Source organism: Neofelis nebulosa, chromosome 4, assembly GCF_028018385.1.
Source record: "Neofelis nebulosa isolate mNeoNeb1 chromosome 4, mNeoNeb1.pri, whole genome shotgun sequence".
NCBI classification, from domain to species: Eukaryota; Metazoa; Chordata; class Mammalia; order Carnivora; family Felidae; genus Neofelis; species Neofelis nebulosa.
This window is the reverse complement of record NC_080785.1, coordinates 84,368,162-84,387,543: the sequence shown is the minus strand read 5'-3', so window position 1 is coordinate 84,387,543 and position 19,382 is coordinate 84,368,162. Positions and strand designations below refer to the sequence as shown.

Here is a 19,382-nt window from a genome sequence, read left to right as displayed (position 1 = left end):
GTGATATCTCCAGCTTTATTTTTCCTTCTCAAGATTTCTTTGGCTATTCAGGGTCTTTTATGCTTCCATATAAATTTTAGTATTATTCTAGTTCTGTGAAAATGCTGTTGTTATTTTGACAGGAATTTGAAGCTTATTATTTAAAATACAGTTTTTTTCCCATAGGGTTATAAGATAAATGATTACTGAAAATAAAGAAAATGAATATTTTATAGTAGGATGGTACTTCAAGGTGCATCTTCTTGTGGGAAAAAAAAAACAAACATGTCCATTGGAGTCAGAAATAACTGAGCTTGTAACCTAACTATGCCATTTTTGAGCTGTGTAAAATGGTTAATTATGTATTTTCTCTGACCCTCATTTTCCCGTTTGTTGAAAGGGTAAAATAATACCACTTAGGTTTCTGTGAGAAATTCAATTGTATATAAAATATATTAGCATAGTGCTTGGCACAAAATAAACAAAATGATGCCATTTTCTTTCTCCCAGGATGTGCATACTGAATAATATAATAGTAGAGGCAACCAAAAATAATCTGTGGGGTAAAAAAAATAACAACTTTATTTGAAAGAAAGACTTTCAAATATTTATGAATACGGTCTAAAGTGGCATTAAAGAAATATGTGAGTGGGAGCAGGATACGTTATTTTAAAACATAACCATTATACCACAAATGACACTATAGTTCATACTGTGATACATGCTTTTTTTCAACTCAGAAAGATGCTTTAGCTCATCCAAACAATTTTTAGAATTGTGTTCTTAGGAACTACACTAATAGACTGTATATATTAAGCAATTTGCATATCATTGGGATTATATTTCTTTATCTGTAGAAACAGGGTGAAATATGATAGAAGTATCTATATATTTATATATCTATTGTTGTTAATCAGGGTTTTCCAGAGAAACAGAACCAATAAATACACACACATACACACACACACACATAAATGTAGATACAGCAAGACATTTATTGTAGGAATCGGTTCACACAGTTATGGAAGCTGAAAAGCCTCATAATCTGCCTTCTGTAAGATGAAGAACCAGGCAACCTGGTGATTTAATTCAGTCCTAGTCCAAAGCCCTGGGAACCAGGAGCTCCATTTGAGAGGACATGAAAACATGGACATATCAGTTGAAGAAGAGCAAGAGTGAACTCCCCACTTGCTCTGCATTTCTGATGTATTTGGGCCCTCCAATCAGCAGTTGAATTATGCCTGCCCACACTGGTGAGGGCTAATCTTCTTTAGTCAGTCTGATTCAAATGCTAATCTCTTCCAGAAATGTCTGCACAGACACACCAGAAATGATGTCTTACCAGCTCTGTGGACATCCCTTAGTCCAGTCAAAGTGACACATAAAATTAACCATCACCTATATCTATATCTATATTCTATATATACCTTTCCATCATTTGCTATTGATGCATGGGTAAACAGATATATATGTGTGTATATATATGTATATGTTTATATATATATATATATGTGTATATATATATGTTGTTGATATCTGTTATAGATACAGTAACTTTAACTTTTGCTTCAAAACATAATGTGCAAAATATATACATGTTTAGAACAAGGCAAAAGTTTATTTAGTTTTATTCCAAATTTACAAGAAACCAGATAATTTACCTCTGCAAGCAAAGCTAATCTTGCTATGAATGGATTCAGATTCAGGACATCTGTTTCTTGTCAAGTTCTTAAGTACTTCCTGCATTATTAGATTTGTTTGTGTGTTTTTATTTTATTTTTCCAGGTGTATTGTATTATAAATGACAAAAAGTGTAAATAGGGTGTACAACATCATGTTTTAATATATATATATGCTTTGTGAAATGATTACCATAATCAAGCTAATTAACATATCTATCACCTCACACACTTGCCACTCAAACTCAAAATAATGCCTTAAAAAACATACTAGTGTTAGCACAATATAGACTGGTGGAGTAGCAAAAAGGACAAAGAGGAAGAGGAGAAAAGGACAAGGAGGAGAAGAAAAAAGCTCTGCAGTACTCTTTCTTTTTTTCACAGCTGGATTTAGATGATTTGACATATATATTCTAAAATGATTACCATAATGAGGCTAGTTGACACATCCATCACCTCACAGTTACCTTTTTTTTTTTTTCTTGTAATGAGAATTTTGAAAAACTGGTATTCTCTTGGTATCTTTCAAATATATAATACAGTATGGCTGACTATAGTCATCAAGCTGTACATAAGATCCCCAGAATTTATTCATCCTACATTTGTAAATTTGTACCCTTTGACTGTCTTCATCCATTCTTTCTACCCACACCCTTGGTAACCTAGAGGATGACACATTTGTTTTAGAGTAGTTGAATTTTTCAGATATATGTATATGTATGTGTGTGTCCATGGTGAGGAAAAGCCCGTTTAAAGGATACTGCAAGTGAAAATAATGAGTCCAGCTGATGTACTTTTAAATTATTAGAGCAAGGTCCTTTTAAGTTTTGTAAGGAAAATAGAAATCTAACTTTTGAGTACCTCCATTGTAGCATGCTTTGTACCATTCTGTATTCCCCAGACCCCTGTGATTTCACAGATCTTAGAAGCAAATGTTGCAGTTATTTTGTTCTCATTCATGTAAACTATGTTAACCACACAGCAATGCATATTTATACTAGTCTGTTTCCTGCCACACAAGTCTGCTCTGTTCTCGTTCCTGTACCCCAGCCGGCTGTTGATATACAGATGCACATGGGCACACACAGACATATACACTAAAGAAAGACTTATGTTTCTGCTTGATGACTAGCTATTAAATATATATCCTTTGGCTGTGGGAGTATCACTAAAACATACACAGGTAGAGACATTTGTATAGAAAGAAGCAATGTCAGGTACAGGAAGTTAATGCTAGAAACTAGCCACCAAATAGGATTAGCTTAATTTCACTGGAGATTTTTCCTTCAGATATTAAACTTTCTTTCCTCCTGTGAAGATTATTATTTCGTATCCCAAACATTCAGAGCTAACTGAACAAAATGACCTTCTTGTCTAGACATTGCCTAATAGACCATGGGGAATGAGGAGGGAGGACGGGGAAGGTTTGTAGCAGAAGAAATATCTGGACAATCAGTTAAATGTGTCTGCATGATGAAATATTTTCAGAATAAAAGTATTGATTGGACTCCACATGTACTTTCTGTAGAGGAGGATTAATTGACGGTCTATTCAAAAGAGCACATGGGACTTTAAAAACTTTATGAAAATAATGCATTTCTAATTTTGGGGAGACTTGAGTAATTTAGGTATAATTAAATAAGCAGTAAGCATGTAAGATCGTGGATTTACAGAAAATGGAAAAAGATAGTGCTACTTTATTCTGCTATTATATATGCAACCTAAATAGAATAAAATAGAATTTGCAACGATACAGAGGTTCACCCAAACTAACTCCATTTTCTTATAAATGTCGTTCCAAAATCTTAATGTGATTAAAAAGATTTTGAGAATGCAGAACTTGTATGTACCTCATTGGATTTTAAATTCCCATGAAAAGCCCCTTTGTTCTCCATCCCTAGAGTGCCTCTGCCCTTTTCATCCATAACATAAACTACAACTACTTTCATATTCTATGCATTTTCCAATGCTTCTTTGTCATTTATATGACAGAGAAGTGTATAATAATGAATGGATAGGCACAGCTTTACATTTCTGATTTCAACACAGGAGAATTGTTTACTAGATTAAGTGGAGGAATTTTGTTGTGGAAAATTGGTAAAAAGTGAGGTATAGTAGTGTGGAAAGCAGAGACTTAATGTTCAAACATATAGTAAAGTGCAGATAAGGGAATATAACCTAAAAGGAGAGGGAAAGATGAGTGAGACAAGAACTAATGGGTGGAGATAGGAGAGTTTGGAGAGGGGATGAAGAATTAATTGGGAGTTGATGGTAGTTTTTTCCCCTTGTTCCTTGTGTGTGTGTATAAGAGAGAAAGTGGACTTTTAAGAAATTGTACTATGCTAAGTAGTATCCCCATTTGGCATTTTCAAGAAAATTCATAAAGGTAACTTGACTTTATATTGGCTAGATCTGTAAGTACTATATTTGGATCTTATAAAAGATATTTTTAAAAGCAAAATCATCACTCTCATACAAATATAAAATGAACATGCATGTGTCAAATTTTTAACTCATTAATAAGGGATACATGAAGATGCTACAACTGGTTCATATGAGACTTCAAATCACTACACGTATGTTGGTAAGTCAGGAATACCAAAATGAACGTATAAATAGATGCAAAATTTGCTTTTTTCATAAGAATGAAGGAAAATAAATTGTATCTTCACTAGAAAGAATTAATTAGTATGTGGAAAATAATAATGTGCAATACTATGAATTGATGGAGACATCCTGGAGGGGTAAGTTAGTCATTTTTGCCTGTTTCAAAGTCTTTCATGATTTTTCCTGGCTGTATGAACCAGGTTCATATTAGTTTTAAAATTAGAATGTAGGAACAAAGCATTAAAGATGCCATATTTTTGTACATTGAAGAGGAAATAAGAGCAAAGCCAAAATGTTACTGGTTCAGCTCCCTTTTTCAATTTTACAGTGGCTGTGTGGTATAATAACTCCTCAGATTCTGCAAGTTATCTGACTTCCCATCTAAATAAATGCTTTAATTATTATACTGAAAACTCATATTGGTGAATTTTCCACTGCTCATTCTTACTGCATCAACACTCTCTTCATCTTCCCAAAGGTTAAGTGAAACGTCATGCAGATGATCTGTGATCTGTTGTTCTTGTCCCATTGGAATGGAGACAGAAGTGAGAAATAGGGAACATCAATTACAGGGATTTAATCTGTTTAAAGTGACGTTCTCACTACCAGGTCCTTAGTGTATTAGAAAAATCACATTAATTTGCCTCTTAATAGGGTTAAACACAAAATAAAAAACATGAGTTATCTTAGCAGTTGGATGACATTAAAACTACACAGTTGCTTTTCTTCTTTTCTGAGAGGCCCTTGCACAAAGTGGAATTAATCACTAATTTGAAAATTGTAGATGATTGTTAAAAGTGTTGATGAATTCACAAGTGTAATACTATCAATTTATTTGTGGTGCTATACCATTATCTACTGATTTTCAATTTTTATGTAAGGGACTTGTAATTTAAAATAATACATTTTAGGGGTGCCTGGGTTGCTCAGTCGGTTGAGTGTCTGACTTTGGCTCAGGTCATGATCTCCCAGCTCATGAGTTTGAGCCCCACATCGGGCTCTGTGCTGACAACTCAGCCTGGAGTCTGCTTTGGATTCTGTGTCCCTCTCTCACTGTGCCCCTCTCTCACTCATGCTCTGTCTGTCTCTCTCAAGGATAAATAAAACATTAAAGATTTTTGAAAAAATAATACATTTTAATTAAATGTAAAGTGTGACTATAAGAAAAGCAAAAGACAAAATATTTTAACATTGATTCAAGACTAAGCACTGTCTTTTAACATAAAAACCTATATAAACACATACCACACCACATCATGAAAATGGGTTACCAAACTGTTTCTGGTTTGCTTCATCTATGTTAATACTTTCAGTTAAAGTATGATATATATCCCTGTTGAAGTGATGTAAATGTAGGAAGTTTAGTCTGAGAAATATTTGTATAATTTTCCTTGTTTTGTATTTTGGTGGTACTTAGAAAATTAGATTAGTCACTTCAAAATAGTTTTGTGTCATTTCATAAGTGATTTACTGCATGTAGATATTAAGCTTTAGTTCAGGGTTTGTACCAAATAAATCACTGAGAGTCAGTAGGAACACATTTCCATAAAATGATTTACTACATTTAACAACAACAAAAAAAATAATTTGAAGTGTTAATTTTAATTAGTTTCTGGATAAGACTTACATTATTTAACATTCTTGCTTCAAATTAGCCATGGAGAACATAAATTTTATGACTTGTTAAGAACAACTTACTATGAATTTCCCAGCAAACACCAAGCATACAAGATTATATGGGAAACACAAATTTAGTAGTCTGTTAACAACAAAATACCATACTGAGAATTTTTATACTTCTACCTTGAGGGGTAAAAAAGCCATAAAATAAATGCTGTTAAACATCAAATTAGACTCAAAGAAACATCCAAGCTTATTAATGATCATTAAGGTTATTAGATCTATAGTGTGGAGAAGTTTGTAGTTTAAACCCTTTGCTTTTAAACTAGATACCAGCTGTATAATGTGGTACTTCTGAAAAACCTCTCTCCTTGACCAAACTTTAGTCAGACTCCTCTGAGTTCTTTTAAAGACTAGGCCTCATCCTTGGGCCATGGCTTCAAGCCTGACTAGCCTTGTTGTTACAAGACTTATGCTAAGTCAGTTTAGAGAATCTCCCCCCACCTCAATATCTGATCATCCTGATCTCCCTACACCATAAAGTCTGTTAAGAAGATTTAGCAAAAATCTCCCCTATCCTTGATGTCATCTCATAATTTCTATCCACTGATGACCTCCACCATATCTGTTCATGAGCTGTTAAACTCCATTTGTCCTTATTGTATTTACAGTTGAGCTAGAACTCTCTCCCCTGTTGAGATAAACTTGACAGTTACAGCAATGGTTTTGGATAAGGTCTTTCTCACTGTGTTTAACAAGCATCAGACTAATTTTTTTTAACAGTTTGAAGGATGTATTAGAGCCAGTGTAAAAATCAAGAAAGTGCCTTAGATGCTAAAAATTCTTGAAAATATACAATTAATTATTCAACCTTTAATTTTCTCATGCGTAATTTCAAATTTTATTACCAGTGTTAAATATTCAAATTTTTTATGAAAACAAAGTTAATACAGATATCTTAATGTTCAAATTCTATATAAGTGCATCAGTTTAAAAATTTAAAGACAGTTTTCATGTTTCATAGGAAACCTGTGTCAATATTTGGTAGAGTTTTTTTTTTTTTTGACATTTATTTATTTTTGAAAGACTGAGAGAGACAGTGAGCAGGGGAGGGGGAGAGAGAGAGAGAGGGTGACACAGAATCTGAAGCAGGGTCCAGGCTCTGAGTTGTCAGCACAGAGCCCAATGCAGGGCTCAGACCCACGAACCGTGAGATCATAACCTGAGCCAAAGTTGGACGCTTAACTGACTGAGCCAGCCAGGTGCCCGAGGTGGTGGTGGTGGTTGTTGTTGTTGTTGTTGTTGTTGTTGTTTTACATATATTTTTTGGACTCTTTATTTTAAAGCATTAATTGAAATCTTCACAGCACCATTGTTTTCTCTCCATAGGTAAATTCCATATGTGTTCATATCTTGTATACTATTTAGTATACATAAAACATAAAGGGACAGTAATTCTGTTGTTAAAACTAAACAAGCACAAGGTGATGCTATAAAAAATAAAGCAGAATATTGAATATATGATATAGAATGCAAGCAATGCACAAAATCATCAACTGCAAAGATTCTTGGGAGGTTATGTGTGTGTTTGGTGATGGTGGTGGTAAGGAGAGGACTGGATAACGTACATATTTTGTTTGCCTAATTTGATTTTTATTTTTATAAATTACTTTTATAATAAAAAAAATTAAATACAAAGTTTAGTACTTAGTTTGTACTTGATCACTAATTGACCCGTTAATCCACTGGGTCATCCACTGGGAGGATGATGGGGTTTCCTCCAGATACCTATTGTCTGACCCATTTTATCACGTCTCTAAAAAAGGCTTTTCCGTTGTGTGATAGACTAAATTAATTGGTTGTCCTTCCATTCATCTGAAACATCAATGAAGGTGTTGTGCTATTTCCTTCCCAGCACCACTTTTGAACCAGAGTCTCCTGCCTCTCTTTTCATTTGAATGCTACATATTTTGAGTCTACAGTGAAATCATCACTGTTATCATTGAACCTTACATAATTTACTTTTTTTCTCTATGGATAACTTAAGTGGATTGTTCATATGTTTATTTTTCAACCAACTTCAGCTGACTTCACTTTCACAATTTCCACTTTGATATTTCTATCAGTGTAACTCTTCAAGTTCACTTCATTTTACCCTTTCTGATAACCCTGACCTTTACTTATCTTCACTTTGGATTGACCACCCAGTAATACAACCAGACTCTAGACCTCATCAGCCTATCCACATCCAACAATTCAAACTTTGTACTTGGCATGTATAATCAAAACTTCCTGTCTTGTTTTCTCTCCCATTTCCGCACTCCCACTAAATCTGTTCTATAACTTGACCGAGTGCTAGTTTCTCAGTTTCTCTCTTTCCTTAATTAACTCTTTTCTCTTAAATATGTATGTGACTTTCTATGCATCTTCGCTCAGGAAACTTTATCATCTTCCTGGATTCTCTGGTACTGATTTAGTTATTTCTGCTGATTAGATTCATGGTGGTTCTTATGGACAAACCATTTAGAGTTCTCTTGTTGGTGTCTGCATTCTAAGTTTCATTCTCTAGCTTTCCATGAGATATATGAACCCAAATATCTACTAGATAATTTTGCTCTTTAAGCTAGTTTTCTTTTTATGAAATTCATCTTTGCTACTATGAATTCAGACAAATGCAACTGATAAAACCCAAAGGCCCAATAAACAGCTTGGCTACAGCACAGGGCATATATGTACCAGTAGGGAAGATAAGGCTTGAAAAGAGGTTTGGGAGCTCTCTAAACTATGTTTTATTTATGTCAGTGATTCTTAAATTGGAGTTAAAAGTTACTCAATGAATCTGTGGGTAGAAATGTACTTAATAGAATTGATTTGCTTGGGAGACAACCAAAGATAACATTCAGTGAATAAATATAGCTCAAAGTCCAGAATCTTTAGTTGATAAGCAGCAGTCACTTCATTGGGAATCTGTGTGGCTCTTTTTGGCCTTGAGACCTAAGAACTAAGAGGACAGGTTATCTGTCCTATACATACCCAATATACTATAGTAGAACAGGGGCAGAAAAACACTCATGCAAAAATAGTCCCACTTGAAAGGGAAGGATGGAAGTCAAAAAAGTCAATAGTTTATAGCTATTCTGAGATTACTATGAAGGCCTCTTACCATTGAGGTAAAGAGGTTCCTTAAATAGAATATGATTCTCCTGAGAGAGCTTTTGTTCATCTCGTTTATTCTCTCCTATCCTCTTGATCAATTCTAAACTGAGGTTATACAGCTTTCTTAGCTTACTTCCTGCTCATTGATGCTTGGGTACCCACATATTACTTTGATTCTCGGAGTCACACACTTTTCCAATGCAGGCTCATGGCTTTTCTGACAGTTAACATCCCTTTCATTTTCTTTGCATCTGGTCTGTTTTTGTGTCAGAACCATCTATATGTTAGTTATAATTGCAGATTCCCTTGATCACAATCCAAGAGGTAAGGTAGGAGGCAGAATCTGGGAATAAATATTTTAACAAACTTGTTAAATGATTTTGGTTCTCTGTAAATTTTGGGAGCTACTGGATTACGCTGAAGGTGGTTTTTTGAAGTATGGACTTATTTGAGTTGTTCATAGGTAGAAAGATAGGGGCTAGAACCAACTAGGATAGTGATAGAAAAGCTTGGCAAAAACAGATTCCAGAAATATTTTAAAAATAGAATCCCCCGAATTCGACACATTACATAGGAAATGTCAACAAAGTAATCAGGATGAGCTTCCAAATTTTGCATGTAATAGAGTGTACAGGTAGAGGTCATCACAAGGTAAAGTTACAAAAGAAAGTTTCTTGTTGATTGAAGGTATCTGTGGAACATGGGCAGGGAAATAGTATTAATTGATGGTCATCAAAATGAGAAGGTAAAGTGGAGTTTACAGTCTTTGAGAAGAGAGTATTTTAAACTGTTCTGGTACTAGTCATCTGAGGTCTGATTATATGCTACATTTTCCTGATGCCTTTTGTGAAACACAAACTCATTGTAGTCTTTTATGATTTTTTTTTCAAAAAAAAAATTTAGGTTTATTTATTATGAGAGAGACAGAGACAGAGTGAGGGAGGGTCAGAGAGAGAGGGAGACTGAGAATCCCAAGCAGGCTCCACACTGTCAGTGCTGAAGGAGCCTGACAAGAGCGTGAAGGCTGATGCGGGGCTTGAACTCATGAAACTGTAAGATCATGACTTGAGCTGAAACCAAGAGTTGGACACTTAGCTGAGTCACCCAGGTGCCCAGTGGTTCTGTTCTTTTAACGTTAGGAGATTTACTTGAAAGTAAGACGTTCTATGATGTATCGGTGAGGGGTAAAAAAAAAGGACTTTTTCCTGAAAAATTACCTATCAGTCTTAAATTATTCAATTCTGTTCCATTAACAACCCAAATTTTATGGATGCTCAAAGGATGTATAATTCCGCTTTCTTCTTCCTTGTGTGAGAGCTTAAAAAACATTATCTGTTTTCAGCACTTGGTGTTAACATACATCAATTAAAACTAGGATTATCTAGCCCTGGAACTGATGTTCATCTCTCAATCCCCCACATTCCTGGTTAGACAAAAGGACTGATAAAATGTGTGGCTGCAACAGTGTATATGAAATATCTGGTACTGGTGCTTTTGCTCATTTTTTTTACTTTAAAAAATCAAGAATTTTGATTATATCTAGCTGTGATCTACCAAAAGTATAGATTCACAGTATTTTGTTCTGACCTAAGACTTTCAGCACAATATTTCCCATTTAATAAACATAAGAAGAGGGATTCCATAGATGTGCCCATGCCATAGGAAGGTTAAAGCTAAAGTGCTCCTGGAGGTTCCCAAATGACTCTGATGACGATAGCCAGGTACTCTGGGGACATATCAGTAGGTCATTGTGTTTCCCAGGAGCACTGGATCGGCTTTCTTTCCCCAAGAGGGATCATTTTGCTTGGCCAAAGTACTCTCACCTTTATACTACCCCACTGCTTTGTTGTCTTTCCTGCCACCATTCCACCTACCCTGGCTGTGCTTTAAGACAACCCCCCAATTCTATAGGACAGCTGTACTTTTATTCTAAAAACGAGTTTAAAAAAAGTATGAAAAACATATTTCAGCTAATTTTTATCTATTGAAACAATAAACAGACACGTTTTAAAGATATTCTAACTTGTCTTATGTACATTGCTATTACACATTAGGCAACTATGAGTTTTTCATTCTCCAGTTTTTTGTTAAACAGAAAAGTATATATATGTGCGTATATATATATATATATATATACTTACATATATATGTGTATAGGTATATATATACATATATGTATACACATACATATGTAAGTATATATATATGTACGTGTATATAATTGCTCAATGTAAATCACATTCATAGAGTTTATTTCCGTACCTAGTTTGTTGCAATGTTTGTTGTTATGTTTGTGTGACAGTAGAATGAAGGAGAGGCAAGTACTTACTTACTTTTTTAAAACCTTAAGATCCACTTAAATCTGTCCTTTGTCTTAGAAGCCCTGAAACCTGATTTTGTAGTTGAGATTTGTGAGACAGTTCTCAATTTCTGGCTCGGACATTCTCTACAGGGAGAGAAAATATCCTGTTTTTACAACGTAATAAGAGCAAATAGTTTGAAGCTATATTGAATGATCTGTAATCAGTAGAACACTGATATGATTAAAAATGATAAATCATTTCAAAAAAATTTTTCTAGAGGAGTAATAAAAATTGTCTTGTTGGGAGTGATTTGATATGAATAGTCTCTAGTCACCAATGTTATAGATAGGTTCCTTGAACACAGGCCTCATTAATCTCCTGGAAATAAAATGATTCATTTTAAGACAGAAAAATATTCTTTGTTGGTGTAAAACATATATACTTATTATATCCAAAAAAAGTGGAGAACATTTTAAAACTGTTTGGAAAATAGAAGTGACAGGAAACATTTTATTATACAAAATAAAATGGTAAAGAAAATCCACAGAGATAGAGTTCATTTATGCAAAAGTTTTGATCATTGCCAGGAACACTTACAGATATTTCTTTATTTTCTCTTGCAGATCCCAAAATTTCTAGTGTTTTAATAATGATAATAATATGTTTGACATACTGTAGGAATAAATTAGCAGTTATTATTTGCTTGCTTTTTTTCCAAAGAAAAATAGGTGGTTTAGATAGTAATGTTAGGAGATACATTAGACCATATATATTTCTTGTCATTTTCTACTACTACTCACATTTCCTAGACAAATTCTAAATAAGTAAATAAGATGGTATGCTCCTTAACATATGAAAAGATTTAATAGTCTACAAACTTCAGAGGGTTTTTAAAAAACCTGATCTTTTAATTTGATAATTTGAAATTAGGAAAAATAATTTTTTCTGTGAAGTACTTTATTCCATTTTTTTTGTTTATAATCAGACATATAACTAACTTTATGCAATTTATATCTAACGGCTTTTCTTTTGCATTCAACTAAGTCATATGTTCACATCACATGTGTATGAATTTGACTTTTATAAAATATTTTTTAAAGAGAAAGAAATAGTTCCAAATAATTTCTTCAAAAATGGTATTTGTTTTCTTTGTTTTTCATGAGGCCAAATGATAATTTAGGGATATTATACTTTTACTGATACTAATAATCATTTGAATAAACTTCTGCCAAAAAGGCAAGTATCATGCTTTTTCTAGCCATATCTTTAACAATGAGCAAAGAAAATAGAGGTGGTCCTTTCCACATATTTTAGGCAAGTGATTTTCCAAAATTAATTTCATTTTATCTCCCTCACACGACTGCTACTGCGCAAGGGAAGATGCTTTGAACACTGACACCACTTGCTATGCTGAGGACTTTTCAGCCTACCAGCGTACATTCTCATCCTACATATTTATTCCTGTGTGCATTTTTTCTTCCTTATCTTATTTTTTAAAAGTAAATATATTGAGTACCTACTATATGCCAGGCACTGTGCCAGATATTCTAAATATATTTGCTCATGTGCTTCTCACAAAAACACTGTTAGTGAGAATTTGGTGCTATTCTCACAGTATAGATGAGAAATTTGTCAGTAAGTGAATGGTCTGAGATCCAAATTTTCTGTTTTTGAAAGTGACGCACGGTGTCTTATAGGCTCTTAAAAAGAATTATTTGGCAATAAACAATAATGAATGGATTAATTGATTTAATCTTTATTTTATTATAATTACTCTGAAATATTACTGGGTTGATTTTCACAAGTACCATATATAAATAATCTAACTGGCTATTATACTCCGCATTTATTTCATGAGTTCTCAAGTGGGTCAATAGCATAGCACTGCTCTTCTCCAAACATTAGACATGTGTGGGAGCTGTTTTGGTTTTCAATAATTGAGGGGTACTCCTAGCATTTAGCGGGCAAGGGTCATGAGGAGTAAATATCTCACAATACAGAGGAGACTTCCATACAACAAAGGACTATCCTGTTCCACAATGCCATCAATAATCCTTTAGAGTAGCACTAAAACCAGCCCAAAACCAGAAAGACTGCACAAAACTTAAACAAATATTTGAACTAATGCCACCCACCATCATTGTCATCTTAACTCACTGAGAATTATTTCGTGCCGTGTTTTTAAATTTGGGGTTTGATAAATTCATTAGTGGGTCATAAAATCAATATAATCTTTTGTGGCTTTGGTTTAAATAAGCATAAGAGAAGAGACAATATTAGATTGTACTACATATAGTTGGAGTAATTATTATGTAATTTTTTTGTTTCAGTTATATATTTAGATATAAATATTTGTGCGTACTGGATTGCCATGAAAAGGTATTGTTTGCTGAGAGTAGGCATCAAAACAAACCAGAAACTTCAAAAAAATGATTTATATAGTTGGCTTTTTTTATTCCACTGTATACAACCTCACTTGGGGACATTAGACAATTAAATTACTACCAGCCCAGTAAATCAGACACCAGTTTTCTATGCAAGATGTAAATTTAAGCTAAAACAAAAACTTCATGTTATTGAGAACATTTTAGTGAAGGAGATATATCTTCTATGATGTATCTGTGGAACTGAAGAAATATATGTCTTTATAGGTCGTGATTAATGAGAAATTGATCAGCATGATAGCTATTTCCATATATAATTTGTAGGCTTGGGAAGTTAGCATTTTAAGAAATAACCATTTGTTATATTCAGACTTACCCAGAATCCTATTTATTCTAGCTAGATTTATATTAAGATATTTATCTTTCAAATAAAATATTTTATATCACAAAAGATGCCTCAAATAAAAATTTACATATATATATCTTAGAATTGTATGGCATCTGTGTGATATTGTTCATTTTATGTCTTTCTTTTAGGGAGGCCAAAAACATTTATAAGATGTTATTCTGATTTTTTGGTTTAATTTTTCTCTTATTCAGAGTCTATTACAGAAATTATATCTCTAGAATTGTATTTTAATGGGATATTAAGTTCCTCACACTCCAGATTCATTCACACAAGCTTGACATGTATAATCATTCATCTTCCAGAAACCGTTCAGTTGGTGATGAACAAGGATTCCGTGCCCTTTGGTAGAGTGCATATTTTTCGTGCTTACCCAGATCACCTTTTACTTTTAAAATCTGGATGGTTAGTTTTGTACCACATACACTATTTCTTGGTCATAGCTGATTGGGCAGGGGTGAGCATCTGACTCAAAGAAACTCATTCCATTATAGGTGAAAGGAATAATCTGTTTCTTTGTAACAAATTTTAAATAAGCTGGCAGCGGACTCTGATGTTGAATGGTCACGGTGCTCTGGCAGAAGAAACCTAGGACCAAGCTGAATTTATGGGGATGAGAAACTCAATTAGAAAGGAAAGCTATACTGTTGATAAGTAAATGGTATTAACAGGCTGAAAACATCAGAAATTAAAAATCTGTAAAACCCAAAAAGAAAAAGAGAAAATGCATTGTTGCCCATACATTCTGATAAGACATGACTGCTCTGTTAAGACATGACTGCAACTTGACTTCAAGTTGATCTTGTAATACCTATTATTGTTCTGTGGAAGTTTCAGTTCTTTATAAGGAAAGAGCTTTCACTTTCACTATGGGTAGTAAACCATCTCGTTACATGGTATTTTCAGTAAAGGACAAAGGATATATGTGTATATTCCAGATAGAGTACTTGCTGGTTATAACAATTTGTGTCTATAGAAACGTAATGCTATTCTGAAGATTTCTACAAGATAGCTGCATTCCTTGATTGCAGTGGGATTTAATAACTTCCAATTAGCAAGAAATTATGATCACAGTATTCAGATCTGATTGTGAAGTAACCTGATGTACAGATTCCTCAGAATAAATTAGCCAGGAATAAAAGTACTTATTTGAACAAAGCTATGCTCTGAATGTGTGTGGTCCCCTACCTCTAATTCATATGTTAAAAACCTAACCCAAGGTTTATTTGATCCAGTAACTGCCTCTTCAGAAGCAAATGCTGGAATTGCTAATTGCAGAATTAGGTCATTGGTGGGAGAGGTGAGTATGACTAATTGCAGACGTTTTCAGAAAGACTACATTGTGGACTACTTATTTATCCTTTACCTCAGAGTAATAAAGGTGGACACCTGTGTACCAGTTTATGGTAAATGCAACTGGTATATAATATTAAATCCCACAAAACCCACCACAACTTATTATAGTAGGTGATATTTTTATACCAATTTTACCACCAAGGAACCTGCAAAACAGTGACTTCAAGAAATGAAGTAACATTTTGGAAATATTATTTAATTAGTAATGAAGTAGGTTCTTGAACTCAAGACTTTTAATTACAAAGCTCAGGTTCTTCTCAGCCAATAACACTGTTATCCTTTTAGAAAAATGCTTCATAATATAATGAATACCCCATACATTTCCAAAACTTGTGTATAGAATGACATCAGTCTCGTTTGATTATTGAATCAGAACAAAATCTTAAGAAGGAACAAATTAAATATATTTTATCCGTATTTTTCTCACATTTACGTTCTCTCTCACAATTTCTTTTGAGGCAAAGGAACCTCAAATGTGTAAATTCAGGTATTTGTTGTATATTTATATTATATTAATATATCATAAGCCATAAAGTGAGGTTAATAGTCTTTTTTTCAGGTTAAATTGCCTTTTAAATTTAATATTTATATAATTATAGTGGAAAGTTTTCCCACCTTTTCAAATTTTGCACTTTGAAAATCTTCAACATAAATTTTCTTTGCTTTATTAACAATAGAAGGAAATTCTGTAGTTCTACTCTCAGATGAAAAAAATAAAGAACAGAAATGGGCTGTGAAGTCCAAGGACTAAGCAACGAGTCACATGACTGTGTAAATGTAAAATAATTAAAATGAAATAAAATTTAATTTTCTTCACACTCACACGCTCACATCTGAAATGTTCAGCAGCCACTTGTGACTGGTGGCTACCAAATTGGACAGATACAGAACATTTCCTTCAAAGTGGAAAGTTCTATCAGAAAGTATACAGGGATATAATCTTAGCATTATAATTTAGACAAAGCCTAAGGACCAAATCAGCCTTTCACCTGTTTCTCTAAATGAAGTTTTAGAAACTTAGTGACATAGTGACATCAATTTGTTTACATGTTTTTACGACTTTTTCCTCATTGAATTGGCAGAGTTGAATAGTTAGGCGAAAAACCATATGGCTCATAAAACCTATTTTGTATTTGGCTGTTGAAGGAAAAGGCTTGCCCAACTTTGACCTAAAGCCTCTCTTCTAAGCTCCCAATAATTGGCATGATTTTCTGGCTGAATTAATATTTTTACAGGAGTATTTATAAACCTTTGCCCACTTCACTCTTCCTTCTTCCTCCTCTGTTCTCTCTTTGATATTATTTCAGTCACATATTCCTTTACTTGAATTGCAAAACTTGAATGAAAATCTCTTCAGGAATTTCTTAGTAACTTGTTAATGAAAAGAGTGCCTGAACCTTGGTTCCCACATACTTCTATAAATTTTTAGCCACCATGACATTAAAGTAAAAATACAGTGGTGTTTTTAATAAAAGTCACAGAGAATATCATTATCCTGACATCTGGATGTGGGATATGGACAGGAAGTAATTTTTCTGCTTTATAGGCCTAAATAGAGACAGAGTCCCCTACCAGCTCTCCTTTTGCTTCTTTGCAAAAGAAAGCTCATATTTCCACTATTGATAGATACTACCATTTTTCACTCCAGATAGAAATTTCCACTTTTCTTATTTCGTTTTTACCTAAAAACATTCCAAGACCCTCCTTGGTTGTGCCATGTAATAAAATGAAAGAGAAGGAATTTTCTCTGACTAGTCTCATACAGAACAATAATATCTACATAAAATATAATTTATTTCCAAAAAATACCCCCTGCTACCATAGTGTAATTATAGTTAAAATTTGAATTCAACTGTTGAGGTATTGTAAATAAATGTTTGCCTATGTTTATTAGCGATAACATCAGCCTGATGAGAAAATCTTTAGGATTTCTCCACAAGTAATTACCTTGGCTCTTGGTGGATCGAACAATTGACTTAATATTTGGTCAGACCTTTTACTATACACCATTTTATTCATTTCACCCAATAGTTAAGACATAACTGAGATGTGATAAAATGGGTTATTTTCTCCATCTAATACTAATTAGTAATGACCATACACATCTAACCAGCATTTACATAGCATTTTATAGGTCAGCCTGCATGATGCAGTGTCTCCCAGCTCTGCCTTTGCTAGCTGTGTAATCACCCACATGGTACTTAACCTTTCTGTTCTTCAGATTCCTCATCTATTATACAGGGATAAAAGGTGTACTTATCTCATGGGGTTGCTGAAGAATCAAATGAATTTATATCTGCACAACCTTTAGAACAAGTCCCCAGTAAATTCTCACTAAATGTTAGAGAGTGGAAAGTGGAAAGATAACATGCATTAGAATCAAATTTGTCCTTAAATCCCAGTTCTGCACTTCTAGTCACGTTAAATTTTCTGACCCTTATTTTTTCATCTATAAAGATTAGATTCAACTATACTCATTTTATAACTGAATAGTAGCTATAGTAAAGGTCACTGACAAAATATGTAGGATGATTGGTATATGTATGATACTTAATAAGTGACTGTTTATATTAACATAATTGTGTAAATATAAGAACTCCAAATGAGCTGATTCATTTAGTCAGTCTGGTCAGCCAACAAATAAACAATTGCAGGTTCATTTACTCAAATCTCTTCAGAGGCCTGTCTTGTAAAATGTGTTGAACAAATGTTTAACTAGCAAACTTTGTGCCTGCTCTTAAGAAAGCCTACCCTTTCTCTTTGTCAATGCATGCCTCCCACTACAGTAGTTAAACTAAGAATCATAATTTCACAGACTCTAAGAAATGGAAACCAACTAAAATGTTAAGTGCGGTCCAAAAAGATTAAACTACCCCCCCCAGATTTGCACAACTATTTTGCCAAATTTCTTCCAGGAACCTGTGCTGACCCCAGCCCTTGTTTTTTCTTACCTCACTTTGTATTTAGCATTTATGTATATATAGCCTGTATACTTGTTTATATAACTTCAGAATTGCTCTCTAGCTGTCCACAAGTACATGTGATATTTTTTCAAGTTTTAAGGTTCTTGAAAACAAGCATCTCGAAGTCTTCTCCTTTTAGATGCTTTCAAACAAACACATTAGTGTTATAAAAAAATAATGATGAATGGTCCGTTAGTGAAAGAATTATAACAAGTTTCACAGTAGAGGAGAAATTCTCGTTTGTAGGGTATCTTACTCTGCCAAGGCTTCTATAATAAAATTCCATACACTGGGTGGCTTATACAATGGAAATAATTTCTCATAGTTCTGGAGATCAGGGTGCCTGCATAATTGGGTTCTTTGAGGGTACACTTCTTAGCTTGCAGACGGCCACCTTCTTGCTTTGTATTCAAATAGCGGTGAGAGAGAACCAGCAAGTTCACTGGTGCCTCTTCTTAAAAATAAACTAGTTCCATCATGAAGATTCTACTTTATAACCTCATCTAAACCTAATTGTGACCCAAAGGCCCCATCTCCAAATTCTACCACATTGGAGTTTAGAGCTTTAACATACGAATTTTAAGGGGGTACGGTACAATTCAGTCTATATTATAGGGGCAAGATTTCTAATGTAATTTATATAAGCCCTTCCATTCAGATCGATCTCCTTACATCTGACACTTAAAATATTGAAGTACAGCAAATACATCAATACATGTACACAACATTCAGAGCTGGCTCCATTTCATTGTTCATGTTGCTACCCATTCTTGGAATGCTTTAGTCACAATGATTTGAATGGAGAAAAGAGCCTTACAAAACAACGTATCTTCTTCTAAAATGCCTGATACGCTCCAGTAGGTTTCCTTTCCTCCATTTCTTCAATTAGCCCAATCATAAGCCAAGATATATGTCACACTGCAATTTTG

At 33.8% G+C, this 19,382-nt stretch overlaps 1 long non-coding RNA gene across 1 annotated transcript; it reads right to left on the bottom strand.

Annotated features, from left to right (window-relative positions):
* Positions 1 to 954: 954 nt before the first annotated feature.
* LOC131508424 (uncharacterized) lies at positions 955 to 18,908 on the bottom strand. Its single transcript, XR_009260006.1, has 2 exons — positions 18,442 to 18,908; positions 955 to 1,290 (listed from the first exon to the last, which is right to left on the bottom strand). It is a non-coding gene; the product is annotated as an uncharacterized LOC131508424 (long non-coding RNA).
* Positions 18,909 to 19,382: the final 474 nt, after the last annotated feature.